The 25,247-nt window shown below is 39.7% G+C and overlaps 1 protein-coding gene across 4 annotated transcripts in view; it reads left to right on the top strand.

Annotated features, from left to right (window-relative positions):
• The window catches only part of LOC116309961 (thyroid hormone receptor alpha), a 111,561-nt gene that overhangs the window by 31,476 nt on the left and 54,838 nt on the right, over positions 1 to 25,247 (top strand). For all 4 annotated transcript variants that reach the window (XM_039611040.1, XM_039611039.1, XM_039611041.1 and 1 more), the window contains exon 3: positions 14,224 to 15,356. The gene's annotated coding sequence lies outside the window, so the exon portion shown is untranslated. The remainder of the gene's footprint in view (positions 1 to 14,223; positions 15,357 to 25,247) is intronic.

The following is a 25,247-nucleotide window of genomic DNA, read 5'->3' as shown; positions in this document are numbered from 1 at the left end:
CATCAAGACTCACTCTCATTTCATCAGTCCATAAAACCTTAGAAAAATCAGTCTTGAGATATTTCTTGGCCCAGTCTTGACGTTTCAGCTTGTGTGTCTTGTTCAGTGGTGGTCGTCTTTCAGCCTTTCTTACCTTGGCCATGTCTCTGAGTATTGCACACCTTGTGCTTTTGGGCACTCCAGTGATGTTGCAGCTCTGAAATATGGCCAAACTGGTGGCAAGTGGCATCTTGGCAGCTGCACGCTTGACTTTTCTCAGTTCATGGGCAGTTATTTTGCGCCTTGGTTTTTCCACACGCTTCTTGCGACCCTGTTGACTATTTTGAATGAAACGCTTGATTGTTCGATGATCACGCTTCAGAAGCTTTGCAATTTTAAGACTGCTGCATCCCTCTGCAAGATATCTCACTATTTTTGACTTTTCTGAGCCTGTCAAGTCCTTCTTTTGACCCATTTTGCCAAAGGAAAGGAAGTTGCCTAATAATTATGCACACCTGATATAGGGTGTTGATGTCATTAGACCACACCCCTTCTCATTACAGAGATGCACATCACCTAATATGCTTAATTGGTAGTAGGCTTTCGAGCCTATACAGCTTGGAGTAAGACAACATGCATGAAGAGGATGATGTGGACAAAATACTCATTTGCCTAATAATTCTGTACTCCCTTTAATAATACTAATAATACTGATAATAATAATAATAATAATAATGATAATAATGATAATAATAATGATAATAATAATAATGATAATAAACACAGCTTATCTGGCCATCAGTTTTCCAATAATTTCTAATAATGTTGTTGAAATGGAAACTTTACTGACTTCTCATAATTCCTCAGAAATGTTGCTTTCTGTTATGAGATGTGTTCAGTTGGTGGTGAAGTGCTGTGTACCTTTCTGAATTCAGCCCCAACACTCCTACCTATGAGTTGTTTCCTCCTTGTTTTCAATGGGCTTCCCCCGGAAGTCACCTTGAGGAAACCTACCTCCGCTGTCAGGCGGCACAGAGGGCATGGAGAGATGGGTTTCAAAATGGCTCCGAAACACAAAGGCCACATTTTGGTTCAGAACTCAGTGTAAAATGGTTTGATTTTTAGTTCTTTTTTTAACTAGTTACCGTGGATCGCCCGTGCGTGGGACTGCACGGCGTCAATGCGTCAACTTAACGCATTGACTAGTTTAAACTCCTTGTTTTGCACAACGGAATACGGCCACCCGTCAGCAGCTAAACACCCCAATAGCTTTTGTAATAGCTTTAGCCCGGTCGGATTGGGCAGCAAAGGGCTGCTTAAATACCGCAAACTCCTCTGCTCCTCCACTTGGACCGCTAGCGCTGACCATAGCTATCGCTTGACAGACTGACCACGCACACCATACACATACTTTTTTCTTCTTTTTTGAATCTTTGGATCACGTGCGTGCCGAACTGTGGAGTGGGATTGGTTCGGATTACGGATCAACCGTGATCCGTTGCACCACTAATGTAAATTAACTCATTTTTAATCTAATTATTAAAGAATCTGCTGGTCCAGCTATGTGATATTTCTTTATCATATCAGGATTTTGCTTGCAGATCAGATGTACCGTCTATCAGACAATGTGATAGAGCTGGTCTTTAAATGAGCTGCCCCTTCTTCCTGCCAGATCAACACCTGTTATATCCTATATGCATTTCTTTCTATCAACAAAATCTATGTGGATGTCTTGGAGAATCGAGTCATAAAGTCAGCTCTTTACGTGCCTAGCATAATAACGTTTTTTTAATGGAGTCAAGTGAAATACAAATGGATACCATATTGATCTCTGCAAAGACTTGCTCAGTTATTTTCATCTACCAGATCTAATATCTATCCGTAACCATGTGACTCCCACTCCTTTTCATCCCAGACCTTTGCTAGATGACATCCAGCTATCACTGAAAAATATGCATTTCAAATAGAACCAGCCCAAGTCATTTGGCTGGAAACCAGTCATTTGTAAAAAGGAAGAAGGGGAAAAAAGCCGCAGGTGCATCTTTTTTGCAGTGGTTCATGGAAAAGATGATCAAAAGGAGTCAGAAGTGCTCAGTCGATTTTAATGCGAAGCTTAAAAAAAGATAAGAGTACAGATGAGAAATGCGGCTTTACTCAGTCCCAGTGGCACACAGGCTTAGTAGAAAACCTATTTCCAATCAGCTTTTATATAAGCATAAAACATGCAAATATGTACACACATATATGCATGCAAGCAAGAAATACAAAAGCACAAGACTTACATGCCTTTAAAAATAAACTTTAAGCCCTGAAAAACATTTGGTAATAGATCGCCTGCACATAACGTAACATTTCCTGAAGGATTCTGGGTAATTACATGAAAGGGGAAGAAGCAAACTAGAGTACATAATTACCTCCTCCAAGGAGGAGATGTAGATGTAGCTTTGGTGAGCCTGCATGCGTGCCGTCCTCTCTTATAGCTCAAAATTTTGAATTAATTCTGATACATTGTAGGGGTGTACAGTGTGGACATGTTAAATATCTTTTTGTGTCCTATCTCCTCGTCTCACTCTCAGTCAGTCACATCAGGAAGTTTGTTCCTGTTTAAAGGGATTTTTTTCCCCCCACTCTTGCCAAATTCTTGCTCATAGAGGGCGTCTGATTGTTCGGGTTGTTTATCTTACTTGACCTTACAATATACTGTAATGTGCCTTGAGGTGGGCATCATCACATATAATTGAATATAATTTCATTGTCAACATATAGAAAGTGCCGTATAAAGCTTTAAAATATAATGTCACATGTTTTCTTCAAGGCCTTATTACTTATGGTCTAGGTCTTATTACTATATGCATTGCAAGTGGAGGGTATACTTGTGTTTACCTGCTTTTCCAGTCACAACCGCTCATTTAGTTCTTTTAGTTCTTTAGTTTCATTTTGATTTTTTTTCTGTTCACTTTGGTTTTTCGTCCAGAATGTGTGCTCACATTTCACTACTCCTTAAAGCTTCTATTGTTCAAAAACGTGTTGCACAGGAAAAGCCAGACTGAGAGTCTCAGCTGTGCAGAAAAAACAAAAGCCAAATCTCTAATATTTCACGTGTTTCCTGTTATCTTTGCTCCGTCAGCTGCAAATATTTCTATAAACTGTGTCCAAATAATACAGTTTATTGAATAGTCTCTGATGGATAAACTACAAATAAACAGCACACTATTTTATTTCTCATCCAGTAAACTTCCTTCCAGTGAGGAGAAAACCCCGCTAAGTGCAGCCACACACACTGTGACCTGCCGTGTGTGTTGTGAGCGGTCGACTGTTTGAGACGTGTAACCCGTTATGAACGTACTACAAATGAGTATTCATCTATTTGCATCGTTACTAAAGCTCAACATGTCAAAGAATGGACACAGTTTCACATCTTCATATGAAAAATGAATCATTTCTATATAAAATTGTGTTTTTCTTTATAATCATAATTTTTATGTATCAAAGCCTCCTTTACAAACACAAAGAAGTGTCACAGTCACAGTTGTAGTTTGGTTTTATTGAACTACAATAACCTTGGTCACTAATCACAACACTGATTTCAACTTCCAAGCATATTTAATTCTAATAGGTGAGGGCCAGTGTTACAGCATCGTGCAGAAAACAGGGTGACACACTTGCACATGCACCACTGAATACCCACAGTGTTCGTAGGCAGGGCAGTGGGCTTTTTCTAGGCTCCAAATCCGCCCACATCCAAAAGTGTAAGAGTCGTGAGAAAGACTCAAATACAGTGTGAGCTTATCACCAACTGCTGCCAGATAGAGACAGCTCTTCGTCTCACTGACTCTGTCACTGTGACACTCTGAGCAGTAGAAGTGCAACTCTGTGACAGTCAGTCGATGGCTTAAGGAAAAGCTTCTCTTGTTCTGTTTTCCATCATCTGTATTTCTATACAAAGTAGTTACAGTTTTGGTGATGTGGCTTTTTGTTTACTGAAACAAAAGGATTACACCCTTAATGCCCCTTAACTGTTTCTGCTGGGTTTTGTAGCTTTTAGCAAATATTAGTCAAGAGAATGAAAATAGTTTATATGTGGCTCACTCGAAATCCACAATAGTTCTTGATGCTAAATAAGAGACCGGAAATCACTGAAGAGAAAAGGGAATCTCTCCCTCTGAAACATAAATCTACTTCATTTTATCAGCTTTCACAATCAGTCTAGCAGACGCTGAGATATTAACCCCTTTACCCTGCATTATTTTACCGTAAACAATTTAGTGCCGTTTGTACTGTACATCTGTCAGTGTAACTGTTGCTGGAGGGAAGCCATTTTTCCTCCTTTGTACAGAATGATGCATGCTGTATCAGCTCGCTCTTCCCTCACGCCTGCTTTTGCCTCCTTCCGTCTTTACAGGATTAATCTCGGTGTCTCTTTCATTTCATGTTTCCTGCTGCTGGGTAATTAAGCCCTCTGCTGATCTCTCATTTGTTTGCTGGGGAAGCTCGTGTGTGTGTGTGTGTGTGTGTGTGTGTGTGTGTGTGTGTGTGTGTGTGTGTGTGTGTGTGTGTGTGTGTGTGTGTGTGTGTGTGTGTGTGTTAGAGACATGGGAATCGTAGGGCAGATGTTGTTACCACGATATAAAGGTGGATGAGGGGTGAGATGAAGCATTTCTAAAAGAAAAGTCAGTGAAGAAGCAAAGCAAACAGATATTTTGAATGAGAGTAAAGAGAGGGCAGAAAGATGGACAGCCATCATGATGGGACACAAGTCTGCAGGCTCTGTGGCTGTGACTCACTCTTACTGTGAGTAATGTGAGCGAAAGCAGAGGTTGTTTTTTAAACGCTCTCTTCCACCATGAGAGTAGAGCGTACCAGCGATGGACCATGAACCACGGCTAAACTAGTTCAAGTTGATGTGCTGAGGCACACAGCAAGTCCAGGTGTGCCTCAGTATTTTTGTGTAAACCCAACTTATCATTAGACCTGCACAAATCACATCCGTCTCCATTTTCTTCTGCTTTTCCAATTCAGGGTTAGAGGAGTCTGGAGCCCAGTAACAACTGTGGGTAATTTACAATCACCAGTTAACCTAAACCCACTAACTGCATGTCTTTGGCAGCAAATGTTGAGTCATCTTTTAGTTTTAGTCAGAATTTCAGCATCTAAATTTGACTAAATATTGTAAGATTATTGTAGACTAAATCTGAGTGGATTCAATTAACTGTAAAAGTTGGTGAGTGGGAGTTGCTCCACGCATTTTACCAAGTGTTTTATTTTTCGTGACATCAAATGCGAAATGTGTTGTCCGTATGTCTGACTCTTCTCTTCCTGTGTTGACGTTTGGTTGCGTTTTATGAGAAACAAGAAGCATCAGAACAATTGTACCGTTTCCTCTGCGCAGATCAGCGAGCGTCTGACCTCACGAGGCGGTTCTGCTCGGCTCACTTCCAAACTTGCATCGCTTTTCTACACAGATCTAATCTCACTCACTGATGAAAGTGCCAGTACATTTCATCATAGTTTTTTTTTAATTATTTTTTTAGTTGTCGTCTTGTTCTTGTCAGGATGAAAAATGGTCATTGATGAAAACTGTGGGTCAACAAAATTAACTCCGGTCTCTGGACTGTGGGAGGAAGTCCCCAGTGAGACCCTGTGTAGAAGAACATGCAAACTGCACACTGATAGGCCCAACCAGATCATGGATTTGAACCCACGACCTTCCTGGTGTGAAGCAACAGTGCTAATTACCATGAGTGTCATGCTCGGTGCAGATGCTACAAATATGCAAAGATATTTTCATCTGACAATATATCTGAAGAAGAATTGGTGCTGTTGCATGTTGCAGGCTGTTTCCTGTCAGAACATGAAAAGGTCACAAAAAACAAATCTGTTTCCCAAATTTCTTAGCAGTATATTTGAGATGGAGTATATCTCGTGTTTGCCTACACCTTGGTAAGATGTAGCAAGAGGTGCATTTGACCTCAAAACCTAGTCAAGTTGTTTTTAATGCCTAAACTGAACCGAGCAATGCAGCTTATATTAATAATGCACTGAGAGTGATTACAAATGCAGGGTGAAACTCAGTGATGTGTGTGACTCAAACTTAAAAATCTGGTTTGGGGGGGTGAAGTGAGCCCCTCTGAAATATGTCTTTATTTATGATTTTGTTTACATCAGTGGATCCACGCTGGACAGATGAAAACTCACTGAGGGACACAGAAAAACATCCAGATATGTGTTCAGAAGCAAGATGGAGACTGTGTTTATTTCAGGAACTGCTGTGAGACCCCATTGTTTCTGCAGACATGAATGCACAGGGCACACCTTTACATATTTGAAATTTTTATACATAAGAGGAACCTGCTGGCTGGCTGGAGGCTGGAGCTTTTCTGTGTGGGGTTTCCTTCTGTGGGGCTTTCCCATGCCTGTGTAGGTATCTGATTATACAACACTCTTTAATTGGTTTATTTTATGGGAACGAGAGAAATTGAAAAATATAAAGGTAATACAAATAGAGAAAATTAAAGGCTGTAATTTTAATCTGTGTGCAGTCTGATGGAGGACCCTCAATAGAAAAAATAAAATGTGGCTCGAGTTTCACATTTTCTCTGGAGAGAAGTGGTGACATGTGTCTTTAGCATGAAGTTGACTTGCGTTATTCTAAATGAGCCAGAGAGTCACACAGTGAGATGTGTGTCTGACAGAGAACCCAAGGGCAGCTCGCACAGATGGAGGGAGATTAACAGGGAATATGTGTGTGTGTGCATTGTGTGCATTTAAATGCGGGGTGCCTGTAATAGACTTTCCACCCTGTAGCTGCTTTGCATACTAAATAAGTCCTGTAGCTCTCGCAGATGCAAAATGACCTCCATACATTTGTTGCTTATGAGCTCTATCGACACTACAGAGAAGCGCTGACGTGTAAGGAAGCATGTCATTGCATACTGCTGCTTTGTTTTTTTCTGCTGTGCATGAATCACCGTTCTTGTTTAACATGTCTGACATGAACAAATGTATGTAAATGCAGCCACTGTTGAAACGTCTTGATTATGCTTGAGAGCGTTTCCGTGAAGTACTCTGCCACTCCCAGCGCGCCTTCCTGCTGTACAAGCAACTCAGGGGTTTACACAGGGTTGGAGTTATGGAGTGTAGCCTACTGTACCTTTACCTCATTGTATTGTGAGCTATACTGGTAGCACCTCCTCCCCCACACTTTGGCTGAAAGATAACTGTAGCACCCACACGGAGCTCTTCTTCAAGCTCAGAACTGGATACGCTCCACAGGTACGTAGCAGGGTTATCATGGCTGACTAAAGCAAAACTAAAACTAGATGTGAGAAAACATTCAGACTTTTGAAGTAAAACTAACTAACTAAAAATAGAAATCTGTTACTTTGATTAAACTATTATTATACATTTTATTATGTCACTGAGTCGGTGACAGATGTGTTTAAGACTCTGGAAGTCTACAAGACTGTGAGTCAGCTGCTTTCAAATAGAGCAGTAACACCTGTGCTGATTTTCCTATAGGCCCTTCACACAGTAACAATTAAATGGATTTGTTCTTATATAGTGCTTTTCGACTCTCACTGAGCACTCAGAGGATTTTTTTATACGACTTGTCTCATTTACACAAGTGTCAAACCGCCAAACTTCAAATTACTAGATGACTCTGAGATACAGCCACCCCTAAAAAGATCAATTAAAAAGACTAAAATGAACACTGAAGTGATTAAAACGAAGCTAAAACTAAACCTTTTTAAACAATAAAAACTAAACTGACAGAAGAATGAATTAAAAAAAATGATTAAAATGAAATAAAAATAAAAACTTATTAGAAATGACAAAACTATAGTACCTACAAACAGACCGAGTCAGAAACACTGCCTTTACACTGGGGATCGCTTATTTGAAAAAGTAACTAAGCAACTGATTACGCGACTTGCATAACCAACCCTGTGGCTACACTCATTGTAATGCACGCAGACTTGCAGAGGATGGTGCGATATTACACTTCAGCTAGAATCAAATGAAAGCATCCAACAGTGCTAAATTGTATGTGAGGCACTCTTGACCTCTTTAAGACCCCAGATTCTGCTAATGGGCCTTTCTGCCCGACCTTATAAAGCATTTCCTATTGCCACAGTGACTTCTGACAAAAAGGGTTTGCTCTGTTTGTTGCTCTAAGAATCAAGATCAATGCACAGCTGAACAACAGCCAAAACAAATATTTATTGATCTGAATATTTGTTGCCAAATCTTAACGTGAGAGAATATAAATTTGCCAAAAAAACAAATTATAGGAAATAAAATGTAGCAAATAAGAGCCCTGACCTCTGATGGTGGAGTTCTTTTTTTTTTTTTTTTTAAATCTATTTGACTTAAAGCACTTGGCAAAAACACTTGGGCACTGTGACTATTGTGGTTGTTGTGGTTTGTTTATTTATTTAAACCAACATACTGTTTAAATTAAAATGGCTAAAGATGGATATGATTGGCTTATAAGACGTTACAGTCAGTAGTTAAAGTAAGTGATATATCAGGCCATACTCCACACAGATTTTTCTCTTAATATTTACAACTAGTGGTGTGTTATTTTATACCAAGCTACCTGTGCTGGTAAAAACAATTAGGGTAAGAAGTAGTTGAATAGCAGCAGGAAAAGCCCAGTTCAAAGAAATGTTTTTTTTCACTTGATGCTAACAGTGGAAATGTTGCCAGTCGAATGCACGAGGCCTAGCACAACTGCTGTTGTGATTTTAAAAATTCTTAGAAATGGTCAAAAATGATGGCTGGGTCAACAAAACGTCACTTTAACACTTGAGTCTAGTTTTTCATTTTATCCATTGGGTGACATCGCTGCTGTGATCTTTCCCAAGAAGATTCTTCACCTGTACAGACCTAATCCTCAACCATAGCAGCAGCCCCGATAATCTGTCTAATCCCCTGTCACACAAGCCTAGAGTCCAGTCTTTGAGTAAAGTGTTTGCTCAAGGTTGCTTGCAGCTTCTAGCATGAAATTGGTTGCAAGGAGGTATACAGGTCTGTACCAAAACCCTCCTTGCAATTGCTTTGGTTAGTAGCTGGTTGCTGAGGTTGCCCGCCTTGCAAACCAATCTCTAAGCTAGGGCTGGGCGATATGGCCTAAAATCAATATCACGATAAATTGAGCAGTTAACCTTGATAACGATAAATGGACGATAACCACCCCAAGTGCCAAAAAAACAAACTTTTTTTTTTTTTTTCATTTGATGGGGCTGTGGCAGGCAGCATAGTTCCTCCAGTTATTTTGATAATATTATTCCCCCTAGACCTATTCATTGCAATTATATTATTACCATTTTAAAGGACTGTAAAATGTCACTGAAAATAAATGAAGACAATAGTAGTAAGTACTTTTAGTGGTTAAGATTTATTAACTGAACAAAATAAAAAGTGTAGGATACAATATGTAACCATGCTCTCTAAAAAATGTGTATCCCTTGTAAACAAAATAGTTTAATAATAAATATGTTTCACATTGGCTATTCACAAAGTAAACAATGATTGTGCAAATGTAATGCCATCATGGACAAAGGCCTATCTCTGCTAAGGCCTTGAGGTACTATAACTTGTAAACAAATAATGTCACAAACACAAATGTCAATTGAACACAGAAAAAACTATAATAAATACTAAGCACTGCCATGTGACTAGTGAAAACTATAAACTCTTGTGCTGCAGGTGGTGGAAGAGGTTGGTTGTGTTACCTTGACTTGACGCAACAGTCTTTTTGCAGAGTTTACATTTAACAATTTTTTGATCAATATCATCCTTGTTGAATCCAAAATGTTGCCAAACGATTGATGATGCATTTTTTTTGTTAACAAGCGTCTCCTCTTCCTCCTCCACCAGCTCTACCTCCGTCGCTGCTGCTTCAACATTTAAATCGTCCTCCATTTGTTCACCCGTGTCTCGTCTTGTTACAGGTAGTAGAGTCATGTGACTCCACCCCGTCAAGTCTGTAACGTAGCACAGCGTCTTAAAGGGACATGAACATCGCCAACCTGCACATGCCTTTTTTTTTTCTTTTTTTTTTAAATACCGAATTTACCGACATGGGCAAAATGACGTCGATGAGAGTCATAAATTTTGGTAACGATAAATTTTTGATATATCGCCCAGCCCTACTCTAAGCTGCAGTGAACCTGAAGAACATTCGCCTTCAAAGTAAAAAAATAGTTTTATGAAAAGCGCAGGCGACTGTGGAAATTTGTCTCCTTTTTTCTCTGCTAACATTTTATCTCCTTCCTAGTCTGGTTTTAGGAAATTGCACAGTACTTACTGTCCATTTTTGTGCAGATGATACAATTTATTTTTGCAGCACGGTGGCACGGTGGTTAGCACTGTTGCCGCACAGCAAGAAGGTCCTGAGTTCAATTCCACCATCAGGCCAGGGTCTTTCTGTGTGGAGTTTGCATGTTCTCCCCGTGTTTGCGTGGGTTCCCTCCGGGTACTCCGGCTTCCTCCCACCGTCCAAAGACATGCAGTTTGAAGGGATAGGTTAATTGGATAATCTAAATTGTCACTAGGTGTGAATGTGTGAGTAAATGTGAGTGTGAATGGTTGTCTGTCCCTGTGTGTTGGCCCTGCGACAGACTGGCGACCTGTCCAGGGTGTACCCCGCCTCTCGCCCTATGACAGCTGGGATAGGCTCCAGCGCCCCCCGCGACCCTGGAAAGGAATAAGCGGAAGCGAATGGATGGATGGATGGATACAATTTATTGTTGTGCTTGCACCGTCCACATGGTTTTTGAACAGTTACAACTAGCTTGTAATTATGTAGAGTCCCACCTCTGTCAGCTCAGACTGCTTTTAAATGCTCTTCTCAAATAGGAGAGTGTGCCTGCAGTACTTCCCTCTCTTGTATCTGCTCAAGGCATCTATTGAAACCGTGACCTCATACGAATACTTGCGTATTGTGATCTTTTCTAATCTTTTCTTTTGTAATTTCTTTTGTACCACTTTTTTACCCCTCCTGGATTACGGTGATATAATTTACATGAACGCCTCTGCTCATTCTCTCCATCTTTTGGACTCTGTTTATCACGGGACACTTAGATTTATGACTGGTTGTAAACCTTTAACACATCACTATACTTTATATTCTCTGGCTGGCCCTCATTGGCCTTATGCAGGATGATTCACTGGTATAATTCTATCTATAAATCTATTTGTGATTTACTCCCTGCTTATTTATCAGATTACATGTTACATAAACATCTTAGTCATAGTCTGCAGTCTCAGGACTTGATTACATTCATCGTTCCATCAGTTTGTACAGAACTTGGAAAACTATGGGCTCAAAATGTGGTCATAAATATTTTGTACTTGTAAATCAGGATTTGTATGTGTAAAAAGAATTTGTGCGTCGTAAAAAAGATTTGTATGTGTAAAAAGATTTGTGTGTGTAAAAAGATTTGTATGTGTAAAAAGAATTTGTGCGTCGTAAAAAAAGATTTGTATGTGTAAAAAGATTTGTGTGTGTGTAAAAAGATTTGTATGTGTAAAAAGAATTTGTGCGTGCGTAAAAAAGATTTGTATGTGTAAAAAAGATTTGTGTGTGGACTTAGCCAAAAAAAACCCTGCAAGTTACAAGTACAAATTTTGACCCTATTTTTCTTCCTGTCATCTGATTGGTCAATGTCATGTCAATCACAAATGTAATAATCCAATCAGAGAACAGATGGGTTTGGCTGTCGGAGGGCACTTTTTGAACTGCAGGTCCTTGAAGGAATAAACGCCTTTTACATGCCAACCCAGCGTTTTCCTTCATCACCACGAAGGAAAACAGTCTGTGGTCGTCCGAGTTTGGTGATTTTTGTGTCACAGGTCTATGTGCTTAATACAGGGACTTCCACAGCCTTTTCAACAGCGCTGCGGACCGCGGGGGGGCAGTGTTTTGGAAATGACAGTCTTCATTACAAAGCTTTCTTCGTTATGAATTAGCATACATGTTTTTATTGAACATTTGAAGAACTAGCAAAAAACCAGAAACTGTTGTAGAGGACATAAAGTCAGAGATAGAAACGACAAGGAGCAGGTGCATCTAGTACAGGTAGAGCTGCTGCAAAACCCACAGAGCTCAGCAGCCAGCGCAACAAATTCTGGATCCTTTGCTTTTAGTTAGCAGTTAGCATTAGCAGCACATCCTGCGTCCGATGTGAAAGGACCTTTATGCTGCGCACTGTGACTCACAGCAATGGTCTACTTTGTGTTAAACTAATCCTAAAGTAATAATGGTATTTCTAACCACTGACATACCACAACTTTATCCTTTCAACAGCTGCTGAAAGTAAGGGGACCTAGCTGCTATCGGATATTTATATAGAGATCCTCCAGCTTCAAACTGTATTACCCTTCAAGGACCTGCAGTTCAAAAAGTGCCCTCCGACAGCCAAACCCATCTGTTCTCTGATTGGATTGTTACATTTGTGATTGACATGACATTGACCAATCAGATGACAGGAAGAAAAATAGGGTCAAAATTGTACTTGTAACTTGCAGGGGGTTTTTGGCTAAGTCCACACACAAATCTTTTTACACATACAAATCTTTTTACGCACGCACAAATTCTTTTTACACATACAAATCTTTTTTACACACACACACAAATCTTTTTTACACATACAAATCTTTTTTACGCACGCACAAATCTTTTTTACACATACAAATCTTTTTTACGCATGCACAAATTCTTTTTACACATACAAATCCTGATTTACAAGTACAAAACTGAGTTACAAGTACAAAATATTTATGACCACATTTTGAGCCCATAGAAAACAGGCATTCTCGTTTTCTGCTCCATCTTCATTGAAAACATTACAGAAGGATTTGCAGCTCTCTGTTGATTTCACTTGCAGATGTAAAAGACGTACAAATGACCTTGTAAAATCATCACTAGGAACTTATTCCTGTTTCTGATATGACTATGTAAACATTAGACTATTTCTTATATTTGCTATTTTATTGCTGTTGCATTTTTGTTGTCATTTAATATGTTTGTCTCTCTTGTAAATGAGACATTGAGTCTAAATGGGGCTACCTGTATAAGCAAAGGTAAAATAAAAAATAATTTCATCATCTAAATTCTGGTAATTTTAGTCTAGTTTTAATTAACTAAATATAATAAGATTATTGTAGACTAAATCACAAGTTGGTTCATTTGACTGAAATTTAAGGTTTGTTGTGTTTTTACCGGTAAAAGTTGCTCCATGTGGTTTAAACAGAGTCGTATTGTTCTTGGCATCAAATGCAAAATGTGTCCATATGTCCAAGTATTTTTATTTAACCTCCCAGGACCTGGCGTCCACATATGGGGACATCACATTTTGGGTTGTCTAGACCACAAACTAAATTTTGCTCTTTCAAATGAGCCATATGGCTCAAAGGGACACAATTGTTGCTTCACATTTTGTTTTTGTACTTAGAAAAAATGCTGCTTTGTTCAGATACCAAATGAAGACATTTGAGTAAAGTTCCTTTGACATTTGAGTAAAGTCACATTCCTCAAATGTGACTTTATGGTGTACTATCACAGCGGTCCCCACGGACGGTTTATGCCCGACAATATTTTCATGGACCGGCCTTTAAGATGTCGCCGATAAATACAACAAAATAAAGCCAGTACTGGTACCAAAAAAAAGAAGATATGTTCATAACACACGGGAAAAGACCCAGGGAAACAGAGTTAACTATAAAAACGATAAAAAAAAAAAACCCTGATTAAAAACCCCGAAAACCATAAATTTCACACCCGAGCCTCAACTCTCGTAGCCCGGTACCAAACGACTCACGGACTGGTATCGGTCCGTGGCCCGGGGGTTGGGGATCGCTGTTCTATCGAACACTATAAACCCAAATCGCAAAGAGAAATTAGAAATGCATGCCATGAAAGAGTTCAGGTCTTAGGAGGTTAATCACTGTCTTGTTTTCGTCAAGGGAAAAAAAGGTTGTAGACAAAAATTGTTTGAAACTGGATCAAAGTAATCACAGGGAGGTTTTTTTGTGTACCCAGCGACTGCCAGCAAGCACTTGCCAACCGATTGTGGGCCTTTGCTGTGTAAATGTGGCCTTAGTGAGGTCCTCTGCTGCTGTGATCCAGAGGGACATCTTGTCCAGACCCTACTGACTTTGTAGTCCCTGTCTTTTCCTCTGCCAACACAATGTGGTTGCCTCTCTAACTTGTTTTTGTTTTCTTTTTTTCTTCCATAGGCGAAGCCCCTAAATGACCCTATCTACTCTGAATGAGAGGGCAAGATTCGACTTGTTTCAGACTCTGGCAAACCACCAGCATTCTTTACCAGTATAGAAGATTAGACTTGACAGCACAGTTTTACCTCCTGTCATTGGTTCCAGTCAGAGAAAACCACATCTGCTTTCTACCTCGAAGGGAAATAGAAAAGGAAGAAACATCCATTTACTTTCCACGATTAGTTTCTCATCTTCTTTTCATTGCAACGTTTTACCATTTTTACCTCAGGGATCCTCTCCCACTGTCTACCTCCACCACCCAAACAGCCAGCCCGGTGACTGGAACACGGAGCAAAAATACACCCGTGACCTGCCACTGTTGTTACCGTGACAACCAGTATTGCCTCTCAAGATCTCCTCAGTGCAACCGTGACGTGAGCAAAGACCTTTGACCTGTAACCACCCGCCAGCCCTTACCTGTTCACTGCCTAAATAGAAGCGATCAACACAAACCTGGTCTGCTTATTACCTAAAGGAAAACCCTCATTAACCTCATACTTTCTACTCCAGGCAGACAACTGTATACCTCAAACACAACTTCTGGATAGTCAGGAAACAGAAGTAAACTTTCAGTCACGACTCACTATCCTGGTGCTTTAATCTACCCAGCAGGCAACACACGCTCACTAACCTGATGCTTCAAGCCACGCAGTAGACTTCTCACTCTGGAATCTTCCAATTGCCTTAAAGGCACGAGTATAGCAACAGTAGCCAGGTACTTGCACAAAACATCAGTTCATCTGATCCTCAGCAAAGTCACATCATACACAAGCCTCAAGATCTGAGCAGTAGCAGAAATCAGCAATCGCCCAGGGGACCCCTTTGGAAGTACCCCCATCGCCTTGAGTTTGGACGTCTCTTTGGGACACCTGCGGAGTAGTGAAGCTACCCCAGGAAGAGCAGAAAGTATTGGGAGCCTCATGTTCTGTTACTACTCTGCGGGAGGATGCAAAAAATAAAGAACTGACTGTCAGATTTAACAGAGAGTGTTATATGCCCGAACGACGTAAAGACAGAACAGATCTGTATGGCGTGACAGTGAAGAATAAAAGAAGGAAACAAAACAAGCTTCTCCTACAGATGAGAATATAATGGTGAGTCATTTTTTTTGTTTCACCCCCCACTCCTACCCCCTTTAGTCTTATATTTTTCATTTCTTATAGGTATCACTAACTGACATTTGAATGGCATTTCTGCCTTATTAAATGATACAGAGTGGAGCCAGACAGAAGATTAGGGAGAGATGGAAGGAGCGCTGTGCAGTAAAGGTCATTAAATGAATTTGCTTCAATAAATCTTAACAAAGAAACATCACACTACTTTCTAGCCACACTGAGGTTTATTGCTTTAAGCAATTGAAAGTTAAATATTCCAAATTATCAGTGGCTATTTCACATTTTGATGCCTTATACGGTGCGTTTAACCCTTGTGTCATCCTTTAAAAATTGTTACACTTATCACCCTAGTGGCGGGTTAAGTGGTCCTTAACATTGAGCTTGATGGGTATAATAGAAACAAAGTCGACATTTAGGGCCATTTGTCTAAAAACTTGACTAAAACGTCTTCTAGTATTTCTAAATCATGCGCTGTGAGATGATAAAATGTTCAGAATATCGATTTTCTAGTATGACTCCAGGAAAGGATGGAAAACACAGTGTTGCTCTGTCACTGAAACGTCTCAGTGTCCATCGCTATGAAATCTTGTTGAGACTTTTATGGTTCCAAGACACTGTATCAATGGCTTTGGGAAGCTCCTGACCTTTTCATTTGTCACTGAAATAGCTCTGCAGTTGTTGGATTGGATGGTTTGGTATAAAATGTGGTGCGTTTATATTCTCTATGGTGAATTGTGACAAGTGTGACCTTTCATTTTGCACCAACATCACGTTTAGCAGTCGAAAATGTGCCATTCCTGTCAGCTACAGTAATACTTTGTGCTTGTGCTAATAGTTAGCATGCTAACACATTACACTAAAGAGATTATAACCAGCATGTTGACATTGGCAGTTTGCTCAAGACTCTGATGTGCCTAAACTGACAGAGCACCTAGGTCATGAACATGTTCTGAACAGATCTGTGAACAAAGCTCATTTGAGCTCTACGAGATTGATTTTAAGTTTACTGAGATTCGCGTGTGTTTCACCTGTAAGAACATAGCCTCCACCTGCAGATGTAGTTTGCTATAGAGTTTGCTATAGAGAAAGATTACTACTTTTGTTTGGGTCCTGCTCAGAATAATAATTTAGTAGGACTGTGAATTTTTCATTTAGGAGTTCTCCATCCTGCACTCCTGAGAGATTCAAAGGTCATGCGTTGCATCTGCTGTCTTTTTTTTGGTCTTTTTCTTTCTTTTTCTTTCTTCAGTACAGCAAACGACAGCTTGAATGTACGGCCGCGGATGCAGGGTTTGTTTATAGCTGTGATGATGGAACTGATCATGCTTAGCTTTAATCAGCGTAAATCACTTTTTGAGGATTGAGACGATGTGTTCCACTAACATTAAAGGCAACTAATATTCATCAGATTAGCCCACCTGTCCCATGTTCTTGTTCAGTCTGGTCTTATATTAAGATATGTTTGCAAGACTTGACATGGGTTACATATGTCTTCCTTTTAAAAAAAAACATCAAAAGAAAAAACAAAAAACGTCAATTTACCTGTAAACTTTTGCACCACCTAGTCTTCTAGTATATCAGAGGATGTCCATGAACCTAACCAAAATGAAGTCAGGCTAGCATTCATTAATTTATGCAGCAAAGAGTGACTGACTGAAGCTTTCAGGACTCGAAAGAGTCTAATGAGAGTGATGGAACAGTTTGGATGGCATGGGTGGAGCAATGGAGACAATTGTATCGAGCAGCCATTAGAGTCATTTAGTATAAATCACTAAACCAATAGAAGTACTTTGCACGTCTGTAGAGTCCAAAATCTTTATTTTCAATCTGTCAGTCGAGCTTGAAAATCATCTGTCTTTTATAAGGGAACAAGAAAGAGATGCAGGATAACGACAACAGAGCACACAAATATTCAAAGCTTGTTAAAAGAATTTTTTAAAAGTGTCTAAGATTCTGAGGAGTTGAAAATAGATTGGATATTACTTGGTATCTGCAACCATTTCGCTCAAGATAAGTGTGCAAATCAGGACATTTATGGTTGGGAGTTTGGATGAACTTGAGTTATAGATTGAACTTTGGTAGTAGAGCTTTATAAATGGGTAACGTGAGATGTTTTTTCTTCCCAACTTTCCATCCAACCTTTTCTTACAGAACAATGGTGAGTACAAAATGTCACTGTGATATATACAGAGTTTCATTACTGAGAATATCTCCATAGTGTTGGACATTTGGTTGACTGCACAATAGTTTTATGGTTGGAAGGAGGCAGACATCCTTTAATTCTTTACAAAAGCCTTGTTTAATTTTTAATTTCAAACATGCAGAGAGGGGTTACTGTACCGGATTAAACTCCTTGCAGAGCTTTCAGATGTTTCATTTGATCATGGTTAATGTCAAGGGTGTTGCATGTCTCTTTTATTTTTATTTATTTGTTATTAGATTGTTGTCTAACATGTTGTGGCTAAAACTATAGTCCCCACCAAAGTGCTGTGACGTAAAACTACATTTGAACTGAGAACTGGTAGTTGGAGGTCTGGATTGAGCAATGTTACATGCCCAAAAATGAGGTCAGCTGACTATCTGAATATTGTAAATTAGCATCAGTGGACTTTTTTCTTCCCTGATGGTCTTCCAAAATGACAACACCAGGATTCATTAGGCTCAAATTGTAAAAGAGTGATTCACTCATGGATCGGCCACCACAGTGTCCACAACTTAACCCCATTGAGAATTTTTGCGATGCACTGTAAAAGTAGCAAACATGAATTTGAAATGTCAGTGGGGTGGGGACATCTGACTCCTAGCACAGCACAACTCTAACACAATCTTCACATAAGCACAAAAAATACTTTATTTACATGTATTTTAGTGATATTAGCTAATTAGATGCCAAGTTGAGTGTCCATAATTTCTCTGCTCTTGCTAAAGTTGGCTATGATCCTAGCCAACTAGGCAAAAGCATCAGTATCAGTAGAGCTTTCAGATCAAGGAAGATTGACATGTTGAGCTAATGCTACTGTGACTGCTAACATGGATGAATTTCAAACTACGTTACGTAGCAAAAGCCGTGTCTTAGATGGATAAGACTGACTAATTTCCCCCAATTTGCCATTTTTAGCTAACAGCGTAGCATAGCAAAGATATGACTAACTGGCTAAACGTCTTTTGCTTGTTAACACTATCACTCGTGGAAATTCTAGTTAGCTTGCATCATTGATGATCTCAAATGGCATTAATTTGAACCACAAGTATGTTGTGCAAATGCAGCAGAACAGGGATATTTGTTTTTTGCAGCATCTTGTTAGCCAACATAGGGAGCAGCTTGATACTCAAGCAGAGAGTGTATTTGCTGGTCTCCCAGTTGTACATGATATGACACAGTACATAAAGTAAAGCAGTTTTGCAGAATAGTCTCAAATGTGTCATCACTGTTTTGGCTAAAACCAAATGTGCAAACGTGAGCAACGTTGCAGTCTGCTTGATAACCCTGGCAGCGGTTTACTGAGGCAGAGTGTAAGTGTCATTAGAAAATACAGGTTCTAATACTGCAGTATAAATAGACTTAACATGATCCTATGTGTATGTGTCTGTAGCTGTCTGTGCTGCTGTTATAACAGGATATATGCTGCTTTAAATGAGTGTTGCAGAAGACATTTAAAAAAACGTTTCAGCTGTTGGTTCACAGTAGCACAGGAGATTTAAAAAAGCTTTACTAAGTCGTAAGGTGACTGTTGAGATACATCTGTAGAGATAATGCATAACATTGGTCCTGCATGTTGACTGTTGTCTGAAATGCACTGACACAATACAGATATTTATTGATGTGGCCACACGCTGTTTTCTTTGACAAATTGTGAAGATGTAGTGCAGGGGATGAGTTTGAAGAGAAACAGGAATTACAAAGACAGATTACAGCTGCGGTTTAGAGAACAGGAAAGATGGAAAATGAAGTTTCAGGGAGGACGGAAAGAGACAAAGATCAATGTTTCAGCCTCACCTGAGAACCTTTGTCCCGTCCATTCAGCTCCCCCACAGGCAGACAGGCAGTCTGAGTCATGCATATTATGCTTCATCATTGATAGTCTCCTCACGTCATGCAGTGATGTATAGAACACAAAGCCAGCATTAGTCAGTCAGGTCAGTGGTTTATTAGTGTGGCAAGCACAATAACTGAGCACTTGTGTTTTTGTGTTGAGTTTAGGAAGAGTTGGCCATGTTGAACCAGTCAGAGGGCTTGAAAAAGCACATAAGTATGTTAAATGGCCCAGTTGTTCTGTTGCTGCAGAAAGGGCACATGGGGCAACGGAGGCTGCATGACATCCCATTATCTCATCATGAGAGTGTGTGTGTGTGTGTGTGTGTGTGTGTGTGTGCAGATACAGGAGAGTGGAGCTTTGAATGAGTCATCCATGTGCTCACTAAGACAATTGCTGCAATCATGCAATTGTCTCTATATATGTGTGTGTGTGTGTGTGTGTGTGTGTGTGTGTGTGTGTGTGTGTGTGTGTGTGTGTGCCCACCAGAGAGAATGAAAACAGTCCGCCAGTGAAAAACCTTTTTAAGCACATAAAACATTTACAGTGGTTCGCTGTAGTGTTGTGTGTTTTTTAGTTTGATGTTGTTCAATCCGAACAATTAACATGCAGCAACTTCATGCATGCAGACACGTAGACGTGGTGAAGACGACCTGATGAAGTCCAAACTGAGCATCAGAATGAGAAATAAAATGATGATTTAGGCGACTTTGAACGTGTCATCGTTGTTGGTGCCAGATAGGCTGGTCTGAGTCCTTCACAAACTGTCGATGTGTCAGAAAAGAAGCAAATATTCAGTGGGCCGCAGTTCTCTGGGTGCAAATGTCTTGTTGATGTCAGAGAAGAAAGGATTGACTTCTTCAAGCTGTTAGAAAGGCAACAGTTCAATCAGGGTATGCAGAAGGATATGTGTTTGGAAAACACACCAAGCCTTGAAGCTGACAGGCTGCAGCAGCAGGAGACCACACTGGGTGCCACTCCTGTTGGCTAAGAACAGGAAACCGACTTTCTGTCAGTGCAGTGGTTCAGGCAGGTGATGGCTGTAATGGTGTGAGTGCATAAAAATATAATGAAGAGGGCTTTGAGAATTTTGAAGCCCATTCCAGCGCTCAGAGAACAGGTATGCAAGAGTTTGTTGAGTTATTTATATCTTCTAAAATGTCAGCTCTGTGAAGTTGGCGGTTAAAGTTTGTCGAAGCCGGCCTGTACAAAACAAGTGTGTTAACAAGGTGATTTGTCTGTGACCAATAGGACCAGACTTGGTTACAGTGACTGGTCAGATTTCAGGGAGGTCTCAGGTCCAGCTTTTAGACTTTATAACAGGACGGTGCTGAGGAAGGCGACCTCTGTCATGTTATGTCTTTTATACCTGCTGCTGTTATCATGATTAATAACACTAAACCATGAGCGTTGTTGCCACTACTGCACATTGCACTTTGTTGATGATCAAATTATGCCGTGGTTTTTGTGTTGTTTCATGTGTGGACATACTGCAGATCAGTTTCCCATTGGGGACCATAAAGTTGAACTCTGACTGCTCACAGCAGCTACATAAAAGTGACTGAGTGTGCTGATAGTGAAAATGGGATTCCTTTTTGAACTCCGTATTGCAAAGACCCACACTCATATATAATGGGACACCACTGATGAGCCATTGATGTTTTATTTTTATTTTTTTTTTGAAGAACAGGACCTTAAATGGAGCCTTAGCTCCTGTTAGTTCTTCTTAGATCTTCTTCGATTTTCCAGGTTATCAAACAGCAGCAGATACATTAGAACAAGTTTCTTTAAAAATGTTTTGTTTTAATTCCTGAGACTAGGCCTCGAAATCAGTTGGATATACCATCAACTTTTAAGTGTTTAAAGCAATGAATGAATAAGCAAATAGGCAACTCAGTTACACAACAGTAGAAATATGATGGACACCTTTGAAACAATATTATTGACACACAGTTTGAATTTCCTTTTGGAAGAGGTTAAAATATAAAGCTTTTTTTAATAAAAACATTTCTCACATTTTGTTATTTCTCACATTTAAAAATCCTTAATGTTGCACAAAAATTAATCACATTGCTTTTGAAATGAATGAAGATCCTCTTTTAAATTTAAAAAACAAAACAGACAGAAAAATAATGGATGGGCTTGTATGTCCTACTTCAAGGCAAGTGAAAAGAACCGGAAAACTGCTGTGCAGCAAACAAACTGCATCACATAATTACAGCAAATGTCCAGAAATGACATAATCAGAACTAGAAGCAGGATATATGATAAACAACACAAAACACCATCAGCTGTTCCGCTTTTATGCTAATCAATATTCCCCAAATTTAATGTAGAACAGGAAGAAAACAACAGCAAGGATGTGTCTCTGCTGAACATTGTGAACATGCGTACTAAGGCACTCCAGAATAAGTGACTGGCATGATGCTACTTTAGACTCTGTGTGAAAGCAAAGACTGAAAAAGTACAGCAAGAACTTACTAGACCAACAGCTGAAGTTCTGCTGCATCCACCCTTACGGTGGAGGTCATTGTCCTCGATCTTTTCTCAGTTCACTACAATCTGTAATTTATTCTTCCACATCCAATAGGCGAGAGATAAGGAGGGAGGTAATAGTTTTGTCTCCACTGCTATGATCCTGGTTTGAAAGAAAATGTCAGTGAACTTAAGAGTAAGTACAGAAATCTCATTTTCAGCTGTTCGTGTCCTCGGTGAGAACACGAATGCCCTTTGTGGAAGCCAACTCCTAATAAAAAAAGGATAAGATAGCAGATGCATTGTATCGAGTACAGAGATCAGCAGTTATCAGTGTCAGTTTAGGGAGCCAGCATATACATGAGGTTTGTGTGCTTTAAGCCAGGACAGGTTATCGTTTATGTTGATGTCTTATGCTGTTTCATTTCCTGACACCTGCTCTATCAGCTTTAAACATGTTCAGTCTGTTCCCTTTAGAGTTCCCTTTGTCTCTTTCTATGCTTCTGTATCCATGTAATGAAACCACTTTTAATATTAATTTTATATTTACAGTATAGTTATCAATATTATTATTCATTAAAATCCCATTCTTGTTTTTCTCTTTTTTTAACATGTGCATGTTACTTATATTTAAGAGTTAGCTCTGTATACAGAAGTTTAGATTACTAGTGACCGACCTGCCCATCCTGTGTCGATCACATCATGATGTAATCACGCTGATATCAGCCTCTGTGTTTGTTGTGAGTAGTATTAAAAGAAAATATATATTATAACCACTTATCTCTAGAAGTCATTGTGACCTAGGGCTGTGTGATACGATCAAAATCTCATATCCCGATATAAGACATTTATTGTCCCAACAACGATATATATCACAAAATTTTTACATTTTCCGTAAATTCTGTGAATCTCAGGCAACTCGACTTGCATGAAGTGTTTCCAGCTGGGTGTCGTGTACCTGGAGTCGAGTGTTTTGACCGATGCACGAAACTATACATTTTTAGACATAAATTGTAACGGCTGCCATTTTCTTTCTTGTGAGTATTTATTACATGGCGTGCTGCAGGGAAAAGCCTGTTCTAATGTTTTAGTCTAAGGTTTTTTTTTTGGTAGGGGGGGGTTGAGCATCTGTTGGCTCTTTTTTGCTCCTCATCCATAAACTCTATGCATACTCTTTGACGTGATTCTTGTGTAGGTGGTAGCAGAGGTTTGCCGTGTTTGAGTCTGAGGTGGGGACCGGTTTCCTGCATAATTTGCATAGTACAGTTTTCTGGTTGTGTCACACTTTTCATAACCAAACCATGTCCATGCTACAGAGGTAGCCCCTCATTTAGAAAAAATTTTGCGACACCACAAAACAAACGATAGCGTAAAATGAAACGATAGACGTTTTCATATCGTCATCTGATATATATCGTTATATCGAACAGCCCTATTGTGACCCATAGAAATTCATATAAAAGAATAATAATAATACAGCAACCTTCAAATCAAAATGTAAGATGAGCCAGAGGAAGACAGATGGGATTGATAGATATGCCGGGGACTGTAATTAAATAAAAGAGCAGTGATTACTGCGGAGCTCAATGGGTCGAGCTGAAGAAGACCAGGGTGTGTGAGGTGGAAGGAACCGGGCAAGTTGCTGGCTGTGTGAGAGTGTGGAGAACTAATCCGAGCTATGAAGGAATAAAATTTGTCTCCTGTAACTGCTTTGGAAACTTTTTAGTTCGATACGAAGCTGATTTGAAAATATTCAATTGGCTAAATGCTGATGGTGTTTGCATGTATTAGGTTTAGTTTTGCTCTGTTTAGATGAAGCAGCTGTCTGTTCTTGTAAATTATGAAGAAGAAGTAGTAGTGTAATTATAAAGTCTTCGTTGCTTCTGTTTCACTTAAGTCTCATATCAGAAATGTAAATCTTTTGAGAAATAGTCCCAATCAAATGGGATCGGCCTTAATGGTAACACTGCTTGTATAGTCTGTTGCTCTACTGCATTGTGTTTTGCCATGTTATATATATAATGTTAATGCTTGCCGATCACCCGCATTAACAGTAGTTTTGCTCGTTAGCTTGTACATTCCGCTAAAGAGATTTGTTAAGTCAGCTGACAAAGTCGAGGGCTGTAGAAACTAGAAGCTGCTAGCGATTTACCTCCACTTTAAATGAATCAAATATCATTATAATTCCATGCCCTGCTTCTTGTTCCTGCTGGGTCAGCAGGGCTGAGCATCAGAAGCTGATTGTTCCTACGTGTTTTGAGCAGCGGGGTCAATTATGCGGCTGCAGCAGGGCCGCAGCTTGTGAATGAATAGCACCAACAGTTGACGGAGGGACGAGGCAGAGTGCAGTCATTCTGACACATCCACAGAAACATAGAGGAGAGGCGAAAGGAAGGTCAGCCGTGGCAGACTTACATTCTTGGCAGCCCTCACACACTGGCTCATCATTAGAGAGGTACACAAAGGAGCAGAGGTGGAGGGTGGAGGGGCTGCCGGGATGTGGAGAAAGCTGGACAGCTTTGATTTCAAAAGGTTGGTCTTTCGTTTGTGTGTGTGTGTGTGTGTGTGTGTGTGTGTGTGTGTGTGTGTGTGTGTGTGTGTAGTTTTTTGTGTTAAGCAGTTGGTCTCTCAAACTGTAAAGTGTCAGGGGAAAAAAAAAATCAGGTCAAAAAATCAGGTTCTCACTAAACAACAAAACATCTTTAAATGTGGTGTTATCCGTCAGATTACAAATCCTCACATTCTCAGGTTTTAGTAATTAATTTAATCAAACACGAGAGCTAGAATTTGGTTACTATAGCTTCCAAATTCTAGGTGCTATTTGTTTTCAGACATAACTATAGCTCAGGGAAAAACTTTTGACTTCTAAATCAGTGCTGTGTAAAATCAGAGTGTTCATGTTATCCGATTAAGATGCTACTTGAGAAAAATGTCTTTGAACTCTTGTTTCTTTTTGCTTTTTTTAATCTTTTTTCCCTCTCGCTACTGAATAACTACTAAGAAGTGCATGGTACTCTTTAGACTGGTACTTTTCTACTCTATTTGACCACTGAAAGAACTTTCTTACTACAAGGCTCACATACACATTCATACAACATGCAGACTCGAGGAATCAGGGATCACACCGCCAGCCTTCTGATCCTTCTGAGGCACAGCCTTTCCTATTAGGAATCTTATCTTGATTGATGAGAACTAGTAACTATTAAAGGTCCTTTGCAGACAGAGTACTGTGGAAAAGTCTTCAGCTACTCTTGTTGAAGATCTTTCAAAGATTTTCTTTGGACAATGGCTACCTGACTATTTTGATAGGAATGACGCTTAACACTGGTTCATCCCTTGAGTTGGGCATGTTTTTATGCTT

The sequence above is a fragment of the Oreochromis aureus genome, linkage group 4 (assembly GCF_013358895.1).
Source record: "Oreochromis aureus strain Israel breed Guangdong linkage group 4, ZZ_aureus, whole genome shotgun sequence".
Classification (NCBI taxonomy): Eukaryota; Metazoa; Chordata; class Actinopteri; order Cichliformes; family Cichlidae; genus Oreochromis; species Oreochromis aureus.
The sequence above is the reverse complement of the archived record's forward strand: the minus strand, read 5'-3'. Positions and strand labels throughout refer to the sequence as shown.